At 52.7% G+C, this 21625-nt stretch overlaps 1 long non-coding RNA gene across 1 annotated transcript; it reads left to right on the top strand.

Moving 5' to 3' along the window:
• The first annotated feature begins 2859 nt into the window (after window positions 1-2859).
• On the top strand, window positions 2860-3916 carry LOC146789053 (uncharacterized). Its single transcript, XR_014969744.1, has 3 exons — window positions 2860-2920; window positions 3423-3492; window positions 3583-3916. It is a non-coding gene; the product is annotated as an uncharacterized LOC146789053 (long non-coding RNA).
• The last annotated feature ends 17709 nt before the right edge of the window (window positions 3917-21625 follow it).

Below are 21625 nucleotides of genomic sequence, written 5' to 3'. Positions count from 1 at the left end.
TCGCCCATTGCTTCTACTTCCCAACCTTGCTCTCTGTGTTCCCTCTGTTAGCCCCCTGCATTGCTTCCCCCAACACCCCACCCTGCTGTGCTGCTAGCTCTCAATTTTCAATTTATGCTTCAATGAAAAAAAAATGGCTTGCATGCGGTGCATGCGCCTAGAAAATAAGGCTGCAGTATTGCCATAACACCTATAAAAACTTTTTTTCCAAAGCCAATAGGGGCCTATTGGCTTTGCCATTGCTTGTCTGTGAAGCAGCTTCCACTGCACCCTGTCTACATAATTGGGTGTCGGTCTGGCATAGTTTAATGCCCCCACTGTGCAATGGGGGAGGAGGTGTGTCAGTTTTCAAGGGCATTGCCCCACTGTCCAGGCCGGACTGGCTGTACTGGGCATTGGGCTGGGAGTGGAGGCCGGTTTTGTAGCAGTGGAGCAGTTTTAAAAGCACTGCAGAGCTCCTTGTATATCCAGCAGTTTTCAGGCAACAATTAAATTATACACTGATTTACACACGTACGATCCATTATCTCTGTATGTGTGAGGGATGTAAGGTGCACTAACCCTGCACTGCTATGAGAGGCGCTATAAAACAAATGAAATGCATGTGAGAGAGGGGCTGTGGAGAAGAAATGAGAGCCACTGTTGGAGGGTGATAGTGAGGGAGTCATTGAAGAGCCCCAACAAAGATTGCCGTATCCTGGTGCACTCTAAGGTCATCGTGTAATCTGCTTTAAAAACGAATACAACTGAATATATAAGGAAAAATCTGCTATAGAATGCTAATTGTTGCAATTTTCCCCCAAATTGTCTTGGGGGGAGACCCCCTAAACCCGCATCGTAGTGGTCAGACACGCTCGCAGTGCTCGTTCACTATGCATCATATGGGGCTGGTCTTCCAGTCCGGCCCTGCCCACTGTCCCCCTGCAGCACAACTATCCCGCTTGCCTGCCAAGGGTTCAGGGTTGTGACCAAGGGCCATATGTAGGTAGCATCACATTTACCGATTCATAAATACCGAATTTTACCGATTCGGTATTTATGAATCGGTAAATGTAATGTAGGTAACCAATCTGTAATTATTACCGATTCGGTAAATATCGGTATTTAAGAATCGGTATTTACCGAAACGGTAATAATGCATCCCTTCCCATTCATTCCTATGGGCCTGGAGGCCCATAGGAAAGAATGGGAAGCCAGTTACCATTACCGATTCGGTAAATACCGAATCGGTAATAGGGGAGGCATTATCATGGGTGGCATGGTGTCACATTGACACCCTGTTGCACCCCTGATTCGTGCATGTGTGCACATGTGGCGCACATACATGCCCTAAGGGCATGTATGTCTGCCACATTGCACTTTTCAAATAGCACAAAAATGCTTTTTGAAAGGTATTCGTCATTTACCATCAACTAGTAGTTGGTGGTAAATAACGAATCCAGACACCAATGATGCACTCACTTGAGTGCCCCCTACATAGCATTTCTGGATTCGGTATTTACCGAATCGGTATTATACCGATTTCTTAATTTCCGAATCGGTAAATACCGAATCCAGAAAATCTGCCACCTACATCGCAAATGCCTAAATACCGGTCGGTAACGGGATATTTACCGAATTTCGGCCGTTACCGACCGGTATTTGGCTTCCTACATGAGGCCCCAAGTCTTTTTTTCCAACGCTGCTTTAAATTAAAACTGTTTTTCTTCTATTATGGGCACATGGACTGCTTCAGCTCACATGTCCATAGTCGAAGAAAAGCCCTTGTGTTCCGCAGTGTGCTGCAGCACATGACCGTGGAAGGCTTCATGAATATATGTCAGTTCTGCAATATTTTGTGTGTCACAGATCTGCAGTATAATACTGTTCTTTGTCCTTTGTGTGTGTGTTCACCGCCCAGTTAAGTACTGTGGCAGTCTTTGACACTCACTGGGGGGCTGCTGCCCTTCTTTTCACATGCAAATAGCACATATGTTCAGAGGATCTCTGACATATTATCGACAGACACATTATCGAACTACAGAAATATCGCAACAAATATATCGACATCAAAAATATCGACATTGTATACTTATTTAAAAAACTACACTAATATCGACACTACAATATCGTAATACAATTATATCGATCACACAAATATCGCACACATTAATATCGAAATACTAAATATCGACATAAGTTAATAAATATGACACATGTCACAAATATCGATAACCAAAATATAGACATCAATAATATCGTTTTTTAAAATATATCGACAATTCTAATACTAATAAAACCAATACTTTCAACAACATAAAGACAATATTTTACCAAAACCTACATTTTCAAATGAGATTCTACTTAAACATAAACATAACATTTATAGCGATCTCTATATTTAACAACATAATAAAAAAAACCTAAAATAATTATCACATTGGCATTTCGAACACATTTAAATAAAATTAGTACACATTATAAACAATCTTTTTATATATAATAATTTAAAACTCTCCTCCTTTAAAACTAAATATACTCTTACTTAGCATTTTCCATAAAAGGAAACCAATTAACTAAAAAAAATTCAAACCATCCAATAGAAAGGCCACATACAGAAAACAACCAATAACATTCAAGAAACAATTTGAAACCACTATATAAACCAATTAAAACAAGTGTTCCACGGTGCCTTAAACCAAAGCATTGAACGAAGAAGAAGCTCTACTAAACAGAAGAAACCTACATCCTATTACTATTCTAAAAACGTAAGTAAATATTCTTTTCTAACTAAACTGCCAAATTAAACTAAAACACTAATTTATCTTTACTCAAATAAATAACTAACTTATATATTCCATCTCTTTATGTTTCCACTACAGATATTACTCCAAACAGCTAAAGAAAATATTGAAGATTGCCAGAAAAGACTCACTAAAAAGTAAGTATACTATCAAAATACTTTATAAAATATTAATTAAATCCTACTCAAACCCCAAAACATCCTAAACCCCTAAACAAATCCATGTTCTCTTTTTTAAATTGTAAAAAACCTGTATAAATTAACACCTATAGTCTATACCACTGGGCATGAGGGTAGGCTCTGTTTGCTTAGTGAGAGGTTAGGCTACTGCATCTTATTTATTAGGCAGGAGGGGCACATAGTAAGAGGGGTAGGAGACGGGGGTACATTGACATGTGGTGGGGGAGGGGGGGTAGAGAACTGGGTGGAAAGGTTGTTCATTCTCCTGAATAATTGGTCTTGATGATAAATGTGTGGTACTTCCGGGACAGATGAAGGTGGGGGAATGTTTTTTGAATTGTTAATTTGTAAAACAATAAAATAAGTTTCTTCAATAAAAATATAGTCTATACCAAACAGCAATACCACCCCACTTAAAAAACTAAACCAACCACAACAATAAATGTTCTTTAACTTTCAGAGACTAAATCAACTAAACAACATTTTTGCGACAAACAACATCTTCATTCAAATACAACAAAAAAGACTTGGTAAGTATATATAAAAAAAATGCTTTTTTGCTAATTTCATATAAAGATATAAAGTACTATAGCATATATTTTCATATACATTTTTTCCAGAATTGTAACACATCACGATGACAGAAGAAGCCCAATTTATAACTTCGCAGAAAGGAAAATTCCTATTGTGTTACATGGGTTACACATACACCCAAGAAAAGCAGACGGACCGAAAAGTGAACTGGAAGTGTACTAAATATTATTCTAACAAATGCTACGGCCGAGCAACAACAAGAGAAACAACTGTACTATATACAAGAGAGCATAACCATCCACCCAATCTCTCTGAAATAGAAGTCAGATCAACTCTTGAAAATATCAAAGAATTAAGCACAGGTTCACAAACTGCTACAAGTGTAATCCTAAAAGAACTATTACCTAGAGTGCCCAAAGAAGCAAGAGGCCAATTACCATCAATTGCTTCTATAAAAAGAACTATTGCTAGGACCAAAAAAGCAACCACGACAACTATACCATCCCCTAAAACTTTTCAAGAGATCATCATTCCACCAGAATTAAGTATCACCCACAATAATGAACCTTTTATTTTTTTTGATAACAAAAGCCCAGAAAAAAGAATCATAATGTTTGCTACTGCAAACAATATAACTAAACTGCAACAATGCCAAACATGGATGATGGATGGCACCTTTACAATATGCCCAAAACCATTCTATCAGCTTTACACAATACACGGTCAATATCACAACACTTCCATACCTTTAATTTATGCACTATTACCTAACAAACAAAACACAACATATAATGAAATGCTAGGAAAAGTAAAACAAGAATCTAATGATTTTTACCCTCAAACAATTATCATAGACTTTGAGCAAGCCATGATAAATTCCATTCTAAAACTGTACCCCCATACAGCTATCCAAGGATGTTACTTCCATCTTAACCAATGTATATGGAGACATTTACAAAAATCTTCACATAGGTGCCAATTCCGATCCGGTAAAAACCGGGTACGAACCGTCGGACGGAGCCTTTTCTCCGTCCGACTCGTACCCGGTGCGAAATCCATCCGAAAATGCAAGTACGATTCATACGGAAACACCATTTCCGTACGAATCGAACAAAACACCGACCGAACAGAAACTAAACACAATTCCGATCCTGAAAGGCGCCGACGTGACGTCGGTACGCATCCAGCCTACGTTTCACGAACCAGGAAGTACGATTCGAACCGACGTCATCCCGCACGGTAAATATTTACCGGCTGCCAAAAACTGCCGGGAAATCAGGACGACACACGCAAGGAGCAGCTGGACGCGACGAACAGACATGGACCCGAACCTACGTGCCATCCCTGCCCTCCTAGCAGTCCACCTGGCGTACAGGAACCGACGCAGACGCCGCAGAAGGTCAGCACAACAACCAGGGGCAAAGGGGGGGGCAGGGGCAGGACACACAACACCAACACATGGTACCAAATCACACATGGCCTGGACATACCTGACCATCAGGGCCTGGACACTGCCAGGGTGTGGGGGCGAGGCCAGCAACGCAAGCGTCCGCCACAACGGAAGTGGATGGTCACGCGAACCGGTACGTACCCTACCCAGGCCGCAAGAGCGTGGGTACGGAACGTACCACGCGTCCCCCTACGTCACTCCAACAATGGCGGTACGGCCCGTACCCACGTCAGAAAGGCCTTGGTACAGCTCGTACCAGCATTGCTGGGGTCATGTAGGGGTACGCGTGGTACGACCCGTAGCCACGCCCCCAAGGCCTGTGTACGGTGCGGACCCCACGGCACCGCAACAATGGGGGGACGCACCGTACCCACCCACCAAAGGCATGGGTACGGCCCGTACCCAGGCACGCAGAGCGTGGGCAGGGGTATGTACGGACCGTACCCCCACCCGTGGAAGTACGGCCCGTACCCCCACCCGTGCATGTATGCCCCGAACCCCCACCCGTGTATGTACGCACCCAAGCACCACCCGTGTATATACGCCCCGAACCCCCACCCGTGTATGTACGCCCCGAACCCCCACCCGTGTATGTACGCACCGAACCCCCACCCGTGTATGTACGCACCAAACCCCCAGCCGTATATGTACGCACCGAACCCCCACCCCACCCTGGTATGTACGCCCCGAACCCCCACCCGTGTATGTACGCCCCGAACCCCCACCCGTGTATATACGCCCCGAACCCCCACCCGTGTATGTACGCCCCGAACCCCCACCCGTGTATGTACGCACCGAACCCCCACCCGTGTATGTACGCACCGAACCCCCACCCCACCCTGGTATGTACGCCCCGAACCCCCACCCGTGTATGTACGCCCCGAACCCCCACCCGTGTATGTACGCACCCAAGCGCCACCCGTGTATGTACGCACCAAACCCCCAGCCGTGTATGTACGCACCGAACCCCCACCCCACCCTGGTATGTACGCCCCGAACCCCCACCCGTGTATGTACGCCCCGAACCCCCACCCGTGTATGTACGCACCCAAGCGCCACCCGTGTATGTACGCACCAAACCCCCACCCGTGTATGTACGCACCGAACCCCCACCCCACCCTGGTATGTACGCCCCGAACCCCCACCCGTGTATGTACGCCCCGAACCCCCACCCGTGTATGTACGCACCCAAGCGCCACCCGTGTATGTACGCACCAAACCCCCAGCCGTGTATGTACGCACCGAACCGCCACCCCACCCTGGTATGTACGCCCCGAACCCCCACCCGTGTATGTACGCCCCGAACCCCCACCCGTGTATGTACGCACCAAACCCCCACCCGTGTATGTACGCACCGAACCTGCTATAAGAATGGGGTGTGCCAAACACCCCCAGCAGTGCCCAGACACAGGAGGGGTGGGTGCAGGGTCCTCCCAGCAGTGCCCAGACACAGGAGGGGTGGGTGCAGGGTCCTCCCAGCAGTGCCCAGACACAGGAGGGGTGGGTGCCGAGTCCTCCCAGCAGTGCCCTGAGACAGGAGGGGTGTGTGCCTATCACTCCCAGCAGTGCCCAGACACAGGAGGGGTGGGTGCAGAGTCCTCCCAGCAGTGCCCAGACACAGGAGGGGTGGGTGCCTATCACTCCCAGCAGTGCCCTGAGACAGGAGGGGTGTGTGCCTATCACTCCCAGCAGTGCCCAGACACAGGAGGGGTGTGTACCTATCACTCCCAGCAGTGCCCAGACACAGGAGGGGTGTGTACCTATCACTCCCAGCAGTGCCCAGACATAGGACAATATACCCCATCAACAAGTTCAGTGACCTACAAGAGTGATACCCCAGATGCATGCGGAGCCATCGCTGAGCCAGCATGGCTATATTGAACGGCAACCCTCACACATCCAGGAAATGTAGACACAGCACAGCACAGCATTTGGGAGACACCCTGCAGGGAAAATGGCCTGCTCCACAGAGGATGGAACACACCTTGGGACAATGTCACCATACAGTGAGAGCAAACATGACCAAATACCATTGGCAGAGACCTTTGTGATGGCACGCAGATGGCAGGGTACACCCCATGAGCAGCACACTCCAACATTTCACAGACCCCTAACACATTATCACCACCCCAACGCAGGGAGCACCAGCACCAACAGCAAGTCCAGGAAAGCATCAGTGTGCCAAACCAAAAGAAAAGGCTTTATTCAGCAGGAAAATATATCAGAGAAAATGTCCACTATGTACAAGGGCCATGGGCCAGCCCAGCAGCAATGTCCGGGGGGGGGGGTACACATCGGGACGTGTGTCCCCTAGCTTGCCTGCACAGTTCACAAGTCCATTTCATCCACAGAAGAGGGGGCATCAGGGGGGAGGGTGGAAACAGGCACCGCAGGGACAGGAGGGGAAAGGGTAGGTGTTGTGGGTGCAGGGAGGGATGATTCTGCCACAGGGGGGGTGCCAGCGCCAAAGGTGGAGGACAGAATGGCGCTGCACACGTCGGCAAGTTCCCCCAGCGACTCCCCCGCACCCAATCCAACCACAGGCCCCAAGGAGGGGGGGGGGGCAAAGGGATGGGTCGCAGCGCCACTGGGGGAGGGTGTGGACAGGGTGGGGGACTCAACTCCCCTGGCCGGGTCCCGCCTCCACCGCTTGCGGGGTGGTGTCATCCTGGGGCTGGGGGGCACACTCGCAGTGGATGATGCTGTCACTGACTGTTGGCCAGGAGAGCTAAGGGGAGTGGATTTGGAGGGAGTGGGTTGTGTGGAATGCGGACTCCCACTGTGGCTGCGTGTTCTACGTTTCCCCCCCGACCCAGTGGGTGTGCCTTCCTCACCCTGTGTGTGCGTGACAGGAGGTGTGCGCTTCGACTTCCCTGGTGGTGTGGTGCCTGTGTCTGTTAGGGTGCGTGCACGCTGACGTCTGGATGTGCGTGGGACAGGCACGGGAGTGGGAATTGTGGATGGGGCAGGGGTAGGGGGTGTTACGCAGCGCTGCAGGAGATCCGGTGCTGCAGTCAGTGTGGAGTCTATGGACCTCAGCAACTGCCGTTGGTCAGACTGCGCAGCCGACATGCCCTCCATGTATGCCTCCATCTGGGTCAGCACCTGGGTGTGGGCATGGAGGACATTTAGCATCGCAGTCTGACCAACCTGCAACTGCCTCAGGATGTCCACAGACTCCGCACTCACCGCAGCAGTGGTGACAGGGGCAGGGGGTGCGGTGCCTGGCAGGAAGGAGACATGTGGGGACCGAGCACGGAGGGAAGGGCCACGAGCATGTGGGAGGCCGGTGATGGAACCTGAGGTGGCGGGGGGATGTGGAGGGCTGCCATCAGCTGGGGGGGCAGACTCCGCCACCTCTGGGAGCTCAGCCTCGGACCCGTCTGCGTCATAGTCTGTGTTGGCAGTCAACAGGTCCTCTGCCTCACTCCCTTCGGCCTCCGTGCCACTCCATGTGCCAGACAGGACAGCACTGCTGGCACTGGTGCTCAATCTCTCCTCCCGGTCCGTGCTAGTGTCTCCTTCCATGTCCCCCGGCGATGCTGTGGGCAAGGTGAAGAGACAGGAGAAAATCAGACACCTGTACACTTATGTCACATGAGTCAAATATACATAGGTCACATTGCATAGCCTGAAAAGCAACAGGAGTAACACCTACAAAACAATGTACACATGTAGGCCATGGAACACACAGTTTTTCGACCCACCATGCCACTGAGACACAATGGAGATCATGACACAACAGCAAATCACTGCACCTGAAATTTTAGAGAGTCAGCCTCTGGGGACAAATGTGCACAGCACCTGCACCACACTGCGTCGTCAAAAAGGGATGAGCATGAATCATATCCATTTACTCTTGCCGCATGCTGCAAAGGCAATACATGAAACCAGGCCACACATGACAGGGTCACTGCACCTTGAGCGTATGTCCAGTCAAACATCACACACAGGCTAAACCCAGCAAGGAGGATGAAGCTTCTGACATGTAGGCCTTGTACGCACAAACCACCCACACCTGAGACAATCTCATTGAGACGGAGAAAGTATGTACACCTCTTACTCTGGGATGGAAACACATGGCCTCCACTAATTCATGACTGTACACACACAGCCCCTGGTGGCCATGTCCACACATCATTGACAGGCAAACATCATCAGATTGTCTCAACAACACACACAGGTAATGCCCACTGTGAGTATGCACAAGCAAAATGGGTCCCCCTGTACAGTGGACACATGTAGCAACCTGTAGGTCCTAACAGTTGAGCCCAGGGTACAATGCCACCCTACCCAACCCATGGCAAAGACACAGTGAATGGCCATATTGTTGGATGACGCACATGATACCTAGGAAGAGGTGCCCCAGGGGACAGTAGTGCCCACACTCCTCCATGGTCCAGGATGGACATGACTGCAAATTAAGCAACCGTCCCTGCACTTAGCAGGCCTCCCACTCAGGCACATCATGTCAGAGGGCACACAATTGGACATGCATGCTGGAAGGCTGTACATTTTGGAGACACACCCCTATGTCGTGATTCACAATCAGTGCCAAGTGACATGGACACCACAATGACTGAAATTGGCCATGGCACACGCAAGGTCCCCATACCTGTGGCACATCACCCCCACACATGATGCTGATAGCATAGGGCACCTGCATGAACTGCCTGCCTAAATAACCTTGTGCAAGAGTGGCGACAGACCAGGGAACACATTGCAAGGAGGGGAAGGGAGGGAGTGAGAACAGCACTGTGCTACTTTGTGGAGAAGTTGACGCACTGCACAATCAAACCCTGGCAGTGTACCCATGCAACTGCACACTTACATTGGCTGGGGACACACAACTGACACACATGTACCTACCCCCTTCCTGCTGCTGCCTCTCCTGTAGGCGCCTGTCCATATCGGGGAAGACCACCGCCAGCACACGCTTCTGGATGTGGGTCAGACGACGGCGCCCACGGTTCTTACGGCTCTCAGGTGAGTCCCCCAGCAGGAGCCGTGCAATCCTCCTCGTCCAGCACCGGATGTCCTGCCAGCGTTTCCTCACCTGAGACAGGCTCCGCCTCCGACCCTCTGTACCCCTCACGGCACTGACGGCTTCCCTCCAGATCTCCCCCTTGGCAATGGCGCCTACCTGTGAGGATGCAAAAGAGAGAATACATTAATCCACATGAGCAAAGACACAGAGACACACATATAGAACAATCCTCATTATGAACAGGCCATGGTATGCATGCAACTAATTGCACCTTTGTCATAGGGACATTATCCACTGTGGAAGGCCAAATGCACTACGTGCCAGTGAAAGCACACGGGTGGCATGAGGGGTACCACACACTCACTGACCAGGGATCACACTGTGCCTCACAGGCTACACCAGGATTATGTACAGCACCTCACAGCAGTCACCTGCCCCAGCACACTGATGCTACCTCAGCAGAGTACACAGACACACACAGGAACAGGACAATCACATGGCATTGCCAACTGCGGGTACACACCTCACTCTGCCCATGTGCCAGTAGACGGGGGTGTCACAGGTGTGGGGCTGGCTCAGCACGGCATGCACACAGCACTGCTCCCTGCTCACATCGGATGGCCAGGCCATATCCATCCCTCATGCTGCTTGTGTGCAACACTCCCCATATGCACTCACCCACATGACAGGGGACTAACACACACACCAATGTGCAGGGGACGAACACGGCCTTTGGACACTCACAGCACAGGTACACTGAACAAACACACATCCATGGGTACTGACACCTGTCACACTGGGGGGAACACAGGATCACATCAGGACTGTGGAAACAACATCCCCAGGAGGAGTATGCAGGCAGAATGTGGCATGCACCTTGCATTCATTGTCACAGTAGGCACTATGCAAGTGAGGAGTGCACACAGGAAACACAGCATGCTCTGCATGGGTGACATGAGGCCTTCCACACCCTGGGACCCACTCCAAACAACCGTGCATGTCTGTCACACATGGACACAATGCCAGAAGTCACTGTCACACAAAAGGGGCACAGTCTAAGCTAGTGGAGTCTGCACTCACCTGAACCCCTGGTCGACCATACAGGCTCTGGAACTGTGGGAGGATCACATCTATCAGGGCAAGGTTCTCCTCCTGGGTGAATGGCTGTGACCTCTCCACAGTCCTGGACATGGTGCCAGAGGAATCACTATCAGCAGCAGTGGTCATGGATGAATGGATGTGCAGGCAAGTGCTCTCTCATGGGACCTGGCTGCCTTATATATGCCTGGCTGGCCTGTTCATGTATAGGAGTACAGATTGATTGGTCAGTCACATTAGCATCCTACGTTTCATCCAATCCCTTCAAACCTACCCCAGTGTGTGGCTTTGCATGGTTTCAGTTTTGATAATGATGTCAAGTCAACATCCACATTGCAACAATGTAGATTCTTTCAAACTGACTTCTGCTGTGCACCTGGTGCTCAAATTCAAAAATTTAACTCAGTCTCCATGGCAACCATCAGGCATTTAGGCCCTTATACTTGTCCCTCATGTGTCCCCTATGTGTTTTCATACATTTACACACAGGTACGGTGCGTTCCACGCCCTAGGGCACCCCACAAGCAGTGATACCGACCGTACAAGCGCTTGTACGGTCCGGATCACAATATGGGCGCTGGCGTATGCGTACGCCACAGTAGTACGGACTGTACAAGCGCTTGTGCGGTCCGGATCACAATATGGGCGCTGGCGTATGCGTACGCCACAGTAGTACGGACTGTACAAGCGCTTGTGCGGTCCGGATCACAATATGGGCGCTGGCGTATGCGTACGCCACAGTAGTACGGACCGTACAAGCGCGTGTACAGTCCGTACTACTGTGGCGTACGCATACGCCAGCGCCCATATTGTGATCCGGAACGTACAAGCGCTTGTACGGTCCGTACTACTGTGGCGTACGCATACGCCAGCGCCCATATTGTGATCCGGAACGTACAAGCGCTTGTACGGTCCGTACTACTGTGGCGTACGCATACGCCAGCGCCCATATTGTGATCCGGAACGTACAAGCGCTTGTACGGTCCGTACTACTGTGGCGTACGCATACGCCAGCGGCAATATTGGCCCAGGGACCCTATACACGCACTCCGAGCGTATGTACGGTGCGTTTCACAACTGTCAGTGGTGACAGGCGGCACACAGACAGGAATGGAGCGGACAGGTATTGCCAAGGGTGGACACCAATGCATTGTCTGTGCAATACCACATGTGTGTGACACAGGTGTGTCAGGATGTGATGTGGCACTTTACCCCTGAGGTGTGGGCAAAGCACATGTACGATGAGCTGTGTACACATGTCGTGTGTGATGGTGCGCATTGTACCACACATCCCCTGCACTCCTTTGACATGTGTGCATGTCGTACACACTAGTGGAGCCATGAGTCACTTGCATGTCCCAGTCACGGACACCCGCACCTGTCCCCTGATGCCAGGTACACGGAATATTACACATGACACGTGTATGGCTGCGTTGCACGCTGCAACCATGTCATGTGTGTGGCATGTCTTTCCATGATTTTGCTGTAGGTGTGTGGTTCAATGCATCAGCAGTTGCTGCTGCCAACATGTGTCTGTGTGTCGATGGGCATGGCACACTGTTCCGCACACCAGCCCACATATGTGATTTGCCATGAGGTGTGTATGTATCCAACTACACGGAGTATCAACACAAGTACATATCCACATGCTCCCTATGTATGTTCTGTCTCGACATGTACTCCTCAAAGGCAATGTGTGTGGCCTGTCCTATTCCTATGACATGTGACCAGTGCATATCGCATCCAACTACCTGTCTGTACCATACGCATACTACTTCTGCACATGTGTGGATGTCTGTGAATCCTGTGATGCGTGTGCATGTTCACTTACACTGGCCCACAGCTAGTCTCATGCCATGTCATCGTGATCTTGCCCCCCTCCGTTAGTGGCTGTCCCTTGGTAGGAGTGTCACCTGACTGGCGTACGTGGCCAGGAAATGTGGCACAGACCTGACTCACAACGTGGCATATGTGTATTGGCTGTGTAACATGTGCTCAGTGCATTGACGATGTTGTTGTACAGTGCTCACTCTTAGGTGTTCCTTCCATTTCACTGCAGGGCTCCGCCTCTCCCTCGACGTATGCCAGACATTGCTGCCCTGCATGAACGGGACTGTATACGCCGCTACAGATTCAGCCAACGGTTGATTGATGAGTTGACTGGCCGGCTGGAAGCACAACTCCTCCCGAGCCACAGGTATCCCAGTGCACTGACACCCAAGTTGAAGGTGATGGCATCCCTACATTTCCTTGCCACGGGTACGTTCCAACATACCATTGCTGATGTCGGGGGCATGTCCCAGACGATGTTCAGCCGTGTTCTGCATGATTTCTTAGAGGCCATGTTGGTTCACCTGGATGAGTACATTAAATTCCCAATTCGTGAGCAGTTGACAGATGTCAAGCGTGAGTTCTATGCCCTGGGAGGGATGCCCCATGTCATTGGGTCCATAGATGGGACACATGTTGCGTTGGTACCACCACAGGCACAGGAGGTGGTGTATAGGAATCGCAAACATTATCACTCCATTAATGCCCTTGTGGTGTGTCTGTCCAACATGGTGATTTCACATGTCTGTGTTCGCTTTCCAGGATCAGCACACGATGCCTTCATTATGAGGCGTAGCAGGCTGCCTGAAATGATGCTGCAGCTGCGGAACGAGCGAGCATGTATTGTTGGTGGGTAGACTCTGGCAGTTCAGTGTTTGGCGTCATCTTCCAATCTCACTGCCTGTGCTGACACACTTCTGTCCATGATGTTTCCTTGTAGGGGACGCTGGCTATCCCAACATGCCATGGCTGATGACGCCTGTCCGCAACCCCAGCACGGCTGCCGAGCACCGCTACAACAACGCACATGGGCGGACCAGGAGAGTCATTGAGAGGACGTTTGGACTTCTGAAGAGCCGATTCCGGTGCCTCCACAAGACCGGCGGAGCACTCCCATATGCCCCGGTGAAGGTGTGCAAGATCATCATCGTCTGCTGCATGCTGCACAACATGGCAGTGGAGGAAGCTGTTCCACTCATACTGGATCAAGATGACCAGGACCATCTACCCGTGGAGGATGAAGGCCTTGGTGAAGGGGCAAGTGATGTGGAGGAGGAGGAGGCTGTGGAGGACATGCGGAGTCGGCTCATACGCAACTTCTTTGCTTAGTGGTGAGTTCCAGTGTCTGAGTGTGCACGCATTGGGCCGTGTGTGGCATGTGTTGCAATGTGTGTGTCCATCTGCATGTCTGCCAAGTGAGTCAGTGGTGTGTATTGAAGTGTCACTCAAGTGATGGCGCAATGGAAGGATGTTGTCTGAGGGTCATCATTGTCACCTGTCATGTTAACAACATGATACGTGTTGAGTACATGCTTGCGGATGTGCTCCTTTGTGCTGAATCCTTGTGTGTCTCTCTTCCACAGGTCCATGTGCATGCTGTCTGCTGGTGGCATTGTTGTGCTCCTGCTACTCCTCATGAACACAGCAACATGTGCTGATTCAGCGTCACATGCACGGGCAAGTGTTGAAATCTCCTTAGGGTAAGGGATGCCTCACGTCGTTTTGGGTGTGTGAATTGTTTGTAGTCTGTGTGCACTTCTCCGGTTCATGTGTGTTCCATTTGCATACATGGTGATCCTACATGGGGAACATGACATGGGGCAGGCTTCACCTGGAGCCATGGTCAGACTTGGTGACTGTCATGTGGCAGGGGATGGGGGATTGTGATGAGGCCATCATTGTGTGTAACACTGGCCTCGGAAACATACAGGTTGCACCGGGTTGACATGGTGTGTGATTGCCCCATCAGGGCCTCAATGGTGTATAGCGGCCTCTCCGTGGCAGCAGGGGGTGTTTAGCTGTTATCCGTCACTTGTGTGCCAGGTCAATGGGATACCAGCATCTGTGTTGCAATGGGGGGTGCCAGTGTTGCTCCCACATGTTCATCCACATGACCTGTGTATGTGTTGACAGAGTATCATTGTCATTCCAACACACATGACTAATAAATTTGTCCCTCTGTCTCCAAGGTGCCTCTTCCCTGTCAATGGTGGCCTGTTGCCACTGTGCGTGCGGCATGTCTGGCATAGTTTTCATAGGTGGTGCATATGTGTCTATGTGTAGAGTGACAAGATGCTAGGGGTTTGTCAGGGAGTGGGAACTGTATTATGCACAAGATGCACAGTTCCATCCACCTCAAGGCAAGAGAGACCATCCCCCAGGGCAACTACAACATCCGTGTCGAATCCTACCCTGCAGTCTACGGACATGTGCCTTACGACTCCCATGGTACTTGTCCATATCCGGAGTGCATCTGCACAGCTCTGCTACTGCGTCGGGCAACCAGGCCACATCAACGTCCAAACGGGATGGGGGGAATGTTTCACAGCCAGCTGCAGGATGACCTTCTCGATCCACGCCCACACTCATGATGCAGCCCACAACCCCAACACAACCATGTGGCACTGTGATCCTTAACTGCATTCTGGCATCTCCATGCATCCAACCTTGGCCTAGCCACCATTCTCAACATCCGCCTGACGCAAGCATGCTGCACATTGTAGGGACACATGTCTAGACATAGCTGGGAGCGGCAAGCCAGGTCACTCCACATGATCCCTGACCTCTGCGCATGACTGTTGCTCCCCTGAATGTGTCTGTAGCCACAGTTGTGCGGGAACCACTCAGCTGGTTGGGCCCAGCACAGGTGAGTATGGTACTCCATGTCTGTATCAGATGAGACATTGGGACCCATGTGTGTCCTGGGCAAGACTGCGACCCCACGGTTTGGATGGTTGGAGTTAATTCTGAGATCAGGCATGCTTTGACTGTACGACACACACATGTATTGTAATAATGTAGAATCACGGCATCATCTTGTAAGTGTGATTAATTTATTTGTGGTGGGGTACGGGTTTGTGGGGATGACAAGAGGTGCACAGCGGGAGTGTAGAATCCAAAGTTCACTGGGGGAGTTGGTATCCTTGCCGTAGCAAAATGTCAGAGTCCATGCCACAGTCTTCGTCAACATAGGTCAGACAGTGACCAGCAAGTCCATGTGGCAGAGAATGTCATGTGCTGCTATTGGGCCAGAGGGCCAGGTGCCAGGCCAGGTGACCTGGGAGATGGTGATGTTCTGCTGACTCTCACAGTCTTTTTCGTGGACGACCCACCTTCCTGCGGGGACCCTCGGAAGCAGTCCGTGACGATGTCTGTGACGCTCCGTCGGATGAATCCTCCTCCTCCTGATCCCTCCCTGTGTCTGGTAATGGCCTTCGCCTGGTGCCACAGGGAGGGTTGCCCATGTTGTCGGCAATCCGACGGAGTACACCGGTCATTTGGGTTTGCACCGCCACGAGCTCAGCCTGTCTATCCTCCATCCTTCCTTGGTGTTGCAGTTGACAGGCATGTTGCTGGGACTGCAGGGTCTTCATCTCCTGGAGGGTCCCCTTGATGTCATTGAGGGTGGACGCAATCTGGTCCATGCCCCTGGTGTCACGCCGGTATGTATCCAGGATGTTGCTGACCTGGGACACTACCGGGTCCTGAGCTGCCTGGTCAGGTTCGTGCCTCCGCCGTCCTCCACTCCCGCCACCCCTGCCCACGTGCACCTGGCCTGCCGTTGTGGGTGCATCGGGTCTCCGGGACCCCTGAGGGATGGCATCTGCGTTGCCGCCTGCCTCCTCCTGGGTGCCCGGAGGACCGTGTCCCTCCTGGGCAGACTGGCTGGGTGGTCGTGTGCGGGCAGGGCTCCTGGACGTCTCCTGGGATGTGGCAGGAATGGGGGTGGTGGTTGGCACAGTTGTACCTGACGCAGGTGCTGCAGGTGGTTGGACACCAGAGGGGCCAGGTTGGTCTGGGTCATCCACGGAGTGGTGAGAGTCATCGCTGGCGGTGGGGTCCTCATCCCGCGGAGCCTGGTCCTGTGAGACTTCCCCCCCAGTGTTGGGGGGTGTTCGTCGACGTTGACCTGTGTGTGAGAGAGAAAATGTTAACAGTGTCACATGTGGCATCCATGTTGCATGCATTTCTGATTTGGCACTCTTCCTCTGGGTAGTTGGATCTGTCCTGCATTCCTCTCACAGTGCACTTGTGCATGGCTATGTCCCTTGGCCACAGCTGTCAGGGCTTTACGCATGTGTGAGACACAATCTTAGTTGATGCATCTATTTGGGTACACAGTCAGCAGTGTGGTGTGCGGGCGTAGCGAGCCATGCAGAGGCGCCTTACGTGTTGCACTGTACGTGGCCAAATGGTGTTTTGGCAAGGCAATTTGATGTTGCAGGTAGGGGACTGAAGCATTTGTGACAGGGTTCTTACCGACACAGTGGGTGGGTATACTGGGTGTGTGGTTAGGTCTGTGCCTGCAGCACGGATGGACTCGTGCACAGATTGACACATGGACCGGTCTTCATCTACGGAAGGGGGGGTTGAGGCACTGCCAGACCTGGTCTGCATGCACACAGTCCACCGGCTGACGAGTGGACATGGCCACACCACCCAAGGGTGATTTAGTCTCCCTGTGTCTCCCTTCCTCCCTCCCTCTGTCACCCTCCTCCCTCCCTCTGTCGGTCTCCCTCTGTCACCCTACTCCCTCCCTCTGTCTGTCTCCCTGTGTCCCCCTCTGTCTCCTTCCCTCTCATTCCCCCTCTCCCTCCCTCTCTTTGTCACTCTCTGTCACCTCAGGCCAGCTTCCTGGGCACACACAGTTAGCCGGTCTTTGAATGGCCATTGGCTTGTTCATGTGAGTTAGTCCCTGTTCTCCGGGCACCCATTGGGCAGTGTGTCTGAGTGTAGGCTGCTGCTGTGGCGGTGTGTGCTGAGACTCTATCAGAGCGATGCATCTTCATTGTCTGCTGTTATGTGCAAATTGTGCCTTCAGACCCATGTCATCCTGCATGGCAGCCACCATTTGCAGGCAAGACAGTACTGTGTGGGTACACACAGTTTGTATGGCTGTGCCCTGGGCCATATGGGCTGAGGGCATTGTTGTGTGCTTGTGAGTTGCTCAATGTTAGTTTTGCTGCCCCCACTCCCAGCATCGACCACATCCTGTGTTGTGTTGGTGTTTTGTGTGGCCTGTGACTTGGCATGGCCCTGATTGATGCATGGGGCATGGAGGCGCTAGTGGCATGTGTGTGTTTGTGGAGTGTTGTTGTGTCCGGTGGTGGCTTGGGGGGGGTGGCATGCATGATTGATTGTGTATGGCATCCCCCCCATGTGAGGTGAGTTGTTTGTGTACTCACCAGGGTCTGGGAGTCCTGGCAGTCCGTGTAGTCCCTCCACCGCCAGCGTGGACATCACCTTCTCCTCCCAGGGATGGTATTGTACCGGTCTGGGGGGCGGCCCTCCTCCAGTGATGTTCCCCTGGTTGTGATTGTCAGTCATCTTCCTCTTGACCGTCCTCCGCAGATCGTACCACCTGGATTGGCACTCGTGCCTGGTCCTTCTGGTGGTCCCAACAGCATTCACAGAATCGACGATCCTCTGCCACATGGCCGTTTTTTCGGATATGCTGGTCTGTCTGACCAATGTCCCAAAGAGCTGTGGCTCGACTCTGAGGATTTCGTCGACAAGGATCTCCAGCTCCTCCTTTGTGAACTTTGGATTCTTGGTGGTGGACATGGCGTGGGGTGTGGGTGTGGATGGTTGTGGGGGTGTGGGTGTGGATGGTTGTGGGGGTGTGGGTGTGGATGGTTGTGGGTGTGTGGGTGTGGTAGTGGAGGTGTGTGTGTGAATGTGATGAGGGGGTGTTTGTGTAGGTGGTTGTGTGAAGGTATGCAAGTGTGAGGTTCAAGTATGGTGGTGTGGGTCGTCTGTGGGCTCTGGCAGCAGTGGGTCTGTTGCAAAGGCTCATGGTTTGTGTGTGTGGTCCATTTTTATTGGTCCATTTGTGGGTGTGGCTGTGTTTGAAATTTGTGTGGGTGTGTTATGAGGAGTGATTGAGTTTTGGGCCTCTGTTTGGCAGTTTGGCAGTTGCAGGTGAGTGTATGTGATGTTTGTGGGGTTGTTGGGCATGTTTGGTGGTGTGGGGAAACTCTACTTGACTCTCCTTGTGTAAATATGGTTTGTCCTGGTTCAGTACGTGTTTTTTTGGCGTCAGTACGGTCCGTACATGCACTGGTGGGGGTGCGGTCCGTACATTCCCTGGTGGGTACACGGGTGGGGGTTTGGTGCGTACATACACGGCTGGGGGGGGTGTTAGGTGCGTACATACACGGGTGGTGGTTCGGTGCGTACATACTCGGGTGGTGGTTCGGTGCGTACATACACTGCTGGGGTGGGGGTTGGGTGCGTACATACACGGCTGGGGGGGGTTTGGTGCGTACATACACGGGTGGGGGTTCGGGGGCGTACATACACGGGTGGTGGTTCGGTGCGTACATACACGGCTGGGGGGGGTGTTAGGTGCGTACATACACGGGTGGGGGTTCGGTGCGTACATACACGGCTGGGGGGGGTTGGGTGCGTACATACACGGGTGGGGGTTCGGGGGCGTACATACACGGGTGGTGGTTCGGTGCGTACATACACGGCTGGGGTGGGGGTTTGGTGCGTACATACACGGGTGGTGGTTCGGTGCGTACATACACGGCTGGGGGGTGGTTTTGGTGCGTACATACACGGCTGGGGGGGGTTTGGTGCGTACATACACGGGTGGTGGTTCGGTGCGTACAAACACGGCTGGGGTGGGGGTTTGGTGCGTACATACACGGGTGGTGGTTCGGTGCGTACATACACGGCTGGGGGGGGTGTTAGGTGCGTACATACACGGGTGGTGGTTCGGTGCGTACATACTCGGGTGGTGGTTCGGTGCGTACATACACTGCTGGGGTGGGGGTTGGGTGCGTACATACACGGCTGGGGGGGGTTTGGTGCGTACATACACGGGTGGGGGTTCGGGGGCGTACATACACGGGTGGTGGTTCGGTGCGTACATACACGGCTGGGGGGGGTGTTAGGTGCGTACATACACGGGTGGGGGTTCGGTGCGTACATACACGGCTGGGGGGGGTTGGGTGCGTACATACACGGGTGGGGGTTCGGGGGCGTACATACACGGGTGGTGGTTCGGTGCGTACATACACGGCTGGGGTGGGGGTTTGGTGCGTACATACACGGGTGGTGGTTCGGTGCGTACATACACGGCTGGGGGGTGGTTTTGGTGCGTACATACACGGCTGGGGGGGGTTTGGTGCGTACATACACGGGTGGTGGTTCGGTGCGTACAAACACGGCTGGGGTGGGGGTTTGGTGCGTACATACACGGGTGGTGGTTCGGTGCGTACATACACGGCTGGGGGGGGGGGTTTGGTGCGTACATACACGGCTGGGGGGGGTTTGGTGCGTACATACACGGGTGGGGGTTCGGGGGCGTACATACACGGGTGGTGGTTCGGTGCGTACTTACACGGCTGGGGTGGGGGTTTGGTGCGTACATACACGGGTGGGGGTTTGGTGCGTACATACACGGCTGGGGGGGTGTTAGGTGCGTACATACACGGGTGGGGGTTGGGTGCGTACATACACGGCTGGGGGGGGTTGGTGCGTACATACACGGGTGGGGGTTCGGGGGCGTACATACACGGGTGGTGGTTCGGTGCGTACATACACGGCTGGGGTGGGGGTTTGGTGCGTACATACACGGCTGGTGGTTCGGTGCGTACATACACGGCTGGGGGGGGTGTGGTGCGTACATACACGGGTGGGGGTTCGGGGGCGTACATACACGGGTGGTGGTTCGGTGCGTACATACACGGCTGGGGTGGGGGTTTGGTGCGTACATACACGGCTGGTGGTTCGGTGCGTACATACACGGCTGGGGGGGTGTGGTGCGTACATACACGGGTGGGGGTTCGGGGGCGTACATACACGGGTGGGGGGGGGTTTGGTGCGTACATACACGGCTGGGGGGGGTTTGGTGCGTACATACACGGGTGGGGGTTCGGGGGCGTACATACACGGGTGGTGGTTCGGTGCGTACTTACACGGCTGGGGTGGGGGTTTGGTGCGTACATACACGGGTGGGGGTTTGGTGCGTACATACACGGCTGGGGGGGGTGTTAGGTGCGTACATACACGGGTGGGGGTTCGGTGCGTACATACACGGCTGGGGGGGGTTGGTGCGTACATACACGGGTGGGGGTTCGGGGGCGTACATACACGGGTGGTGGTTCGGTGCGTACATACACGGCTGGGGTGGGGGTTTGGTGCGTACATACACGGCTGGTGGTTCGGTGCGTACATACACGGCTGGGGGGGGTGTGGTGCGTACATACACGGGTGGGGGTTCGGGGGCGTACATACACGGGTGGTGGTTCGGTGCGTACATACACGGCTGGGGTGGGGGTTTGGTGCGTACATACACGGCTGGTGGTTCGGTGCGTACATACACGGCTGGTGGGGGGTGTGGTGCGTACATACACGGGTGGGGGTTCGGGGGCGTACATACACGGGTGGTGGTTCGGTGCGTACATACACGGCTGGGGTGGGGGTTTGGTGCGTACATACACGGGTGGTGGTTCGGTGCGTACATACACGGCTGGGGGGGGTTCGGGGGCGTACATACACGGGTGGGGGTTCGGTGCGTACATACACGGGTGGT

This window comes from Triturus cristatus, chromosome 10 (assembly GCF_964204655.1).
Source record: "Triturus cristatus chromosome 10, aTriCri1.1, whole genome shotgun sequence".
Classification (NCBI taxonomy): domain Eukaryota; kingdom Metazoa; phylum Chordata; class Amphibia; order Caudata; family Salamandridae; genus Triturus; species Triturus cristatus.
Note: the sequence above shows the minus strand (reverse complement) of the source record. Positions and strands in the feature narration are given on the sequence as shown.